Consider the following 3,197-nt stretch of genomic DNA (forward strand, 5'->3'; position numbering starts at 1 on the left):
ACAGAGGAAACATAAAAATGCTTTAAAATTTTTATAAATTTTAAAATCTAATGATAAAAACTCAGCGAAATATTTGTAGAATTTAAATACCTACGACAATATTATAGTTAATGTTAATGATAAGATATCCAGCATTATCACACCCATGATTGATTTTGGGTGCAAAATGGGGATATTCACAATAACCACTTGTATTTGAAATTAGAGAAGAACGTAGCCTGCAAATAAGTCTAGAAAAATAATAAAAGAGCATTTTTGTTCATGTATGTTTGTGGATATACACACTCTTTTCTAAGTGTAAGTCTTGGGACATAAGTCAGACACACATTCAGCTCACTGCCAAAGCACTAGCAACAAGGGACATTAATTAGTGCTGGCAGCTATGTGTCAGTTCATGTTTGGCTAAGCTGACTTTTCCAAGAACAAATTGTAGAAAGGTACACCTCAACTAAAGTTGGACTTTATTTCTTCTATCTCCTCTTTTCTTAGAACAGTAGTATAATCAATCTATCTGTAGTTTATAGCATGCTATTTCGCTGTTGACTTATTAAAAGATGTTATCCTGTATGCTATTTGCTTGTGAAATATTTTTGTTATAAATTATAATTCCTGCAGTGGACTTGTGTTAAATACATTATTTAACGATGTCAGTCTCTGAGCATAATTTATCTGCAGACAAAACAAGGAACGGACACAAATTAAGCATGCTGTATGTGACTACATGTATGTGCTCAAGGAAACTGAGGTTTGGCTTCCTGACAGAGGTTTAGTTTACTGAATTTTGCTGGCTCAAATAGACTAAATCATTAAATTTCCCAAAATTTCAAAATAGGTATAGTCGGCCTTCCCCTTGTGGCAGTAAGGAGCCTAATGACTTAGGCAGTGACTTTTGGAAACTGTCATGGGTAAATTAAGGTCAGGATATGTCCTCACTATCCCCTATCCACTTCTTCAGCCTGCAGTAGGTCAGTTTAACTACATGACATCTAAGGTAACATTATCTGTATTATACTCATATCAGCCATTTGTCTATGCTTCAGAGGATCAGTCACTTACCTCAGTACCATCTGGAATTTTGAATTGTAGAATTTTGTAGAAGACACTGACACTATTTCTCTTAAGATTTTACAAATAGGTCATATAAAGAGTGAGTATTTATCTTCTAGCCTGTGAGCCTGCGGTAAGTGGGACACTACACTACCCCATGATAATCGCCACCCACAGGAGGACTTTGGATAAGCAATTACTTTCATTCCAGTGATATGGTTTGACGGTTTATTTTAAATGAGAAAGATGAAGGACGGTAACATATTTGACTGTAATGCAGCCAGTTACAACATAATATATGTCTTCTACACTGGGAGATATTTCATTAAAAAATAACAAGAACAACAAAATCCTTAGATTACACTGGCAAATAACATCCCCTGTAAAGGCTGTGATTTCTATGAGCTATTTAAATATACTTTAAAGCATTTGGTTATGTGAAAGAATTCTAAAGTATAAGCTTAATGTTATTGAAAAGAATACAAGGCACCCTGTTTTTTTCGTTTTTTTGTTTCTCAATTATCTGAGTGACTAGACTGAAATAAGTATTATGACTCAGGCCACTTGGATTTGAATGTTAGTTTTGTCATTTCACAACTGTGAGTCTTTGAGCTCCTTATTTATTTTTCTTCTTATTAAATTTTAAATTATAAATAATAGTTGCCCACTTCATCAGATTCTTGTGAGGATTGGGATAACATCTGTAAATACCTAGCCCCTTATTCAGCAGTTGGTACTCATTTAAAGACTGTTAGCTTTCTCTTGCTTTTGCAATTATAGCATTTATATATATGCATATATATGTTGATATATATACATATATAGATATATATATACACATATACCTATATATAAACACACACACTTTGATGAAAAAATAAGAAATCATTAGCAAATAGGATTTGCCCTAAATAACCTTTAATGAATATTTAACATTCAAAAATAAATCAGTGCAATTCAGTATATTATAATTCTGAAAAAGAAAAATAAATAATAATCACAAAGGATAGACAAGAAATTATTTGATATAATTCAGCATTTATTTAAAACAAAATAGGTCAGGAAATTAAAAACAGAATAGAACTTCCTGAATTTGATAAAGGGCATCTATAAAACTCTACAGGAAACACTGCACGTGGCACTGATACCTCTAACAGCACAATAAGGCAAAAAAGAAAACAAGTAAGAAAAAAATAAAGTTTAGAAAGAAGAAACAAATAGCACTTAAGTTCAAAATTTTAAATTTAAAAATCACCACTAATAGCATCAAAACTGGAAATCCATAGGGGTAATTATAATGAAATATGTATAAGAACTCTATACAAATAAAATATCGTATGCAACAAAATAATGATAACAGATATAAAAAAAAACTATGCAAATGGGGAGATATACTGTTTTTATGACCTAGAAGACTCATTACATCGATTGTCTTCGAATTTATCTACAAATACAAAGAAACTCTCAGAATTGCTGATCAGTACTAATCAATCCCCAAGCGTCCTTTTTTAGAAGCTTATAACGTGAAACACTAAGTGTTTCTCATACTATTTTTAACATTACAAATCTTGGAACATTTGATGAATATTCCATCCCACTATAACTTATTTTTATTTGCACCCATTCTGTTTATTTTTCATGGTTATTTCGCCTTCCGGATGTATAATACATATATTTCCATACAGTCCCAGTTTTAAGTCCATTAATAACTGTAGAGATGCAGTAGTTCCTCAAAACACTTAATGTAACTGAGAGCTTGACATTGTCATAACTCAGAAATAAGAAAGATACATGAACCTACAGAAGAAAGAAATAATTTTAAGGCATATGTAGAAGATTTATTACTAACAAACAATGCATTTAAATAGAATGTGCACGCACATGACCACGATGGCTTTTTTATAGCACAGATCATGTATCTATGATGCTAAAGAGAAGAAGAATTTTGAGACAACCAAATGGGTCTTTCAAGCTCTTGAATATGCAATTAAAAAAGAACACAAAGGTCAATTTCTTTGTTTTAATAAATTTCATCTAATAAACACACATATTAGTGTTTATTATGTACCAGTTACATAAATGTTTTACGAATATCTACTTGTTTATTCCTCTAACCATCAAGAAGTGGTTAAATAACTTTATCGACTACA

At 31.4% G+C, this 3,197-nt stretch overlaps 1 pseudogene; it reads left to right on the top strand.

The window, feature by feature from the left end:
• The first annotated feature begins 644 nt into the window (after nt 1-644).
• LOC105307634 overlaps nt 645-3,197 on the top strand; it is a 4,069-nt pseudogene continuing 1,516 nt past the window's right edge.

Source organism: Pteropus vampyrus, unplaced genomic scaffold (genome assembly GCF_000151845.1).
Source record: "Pteropus vampyrus isolate Shadow unplaced genomic scaffold, Pvam_2.0 Scaffold506, whole genome shotgun sequence".
NCBI lineage: Eukaryota > Metazoa > Chordata > Mammalia > Chiroptera > Pteropodidae > Pteropus > Pteropus vampyrus.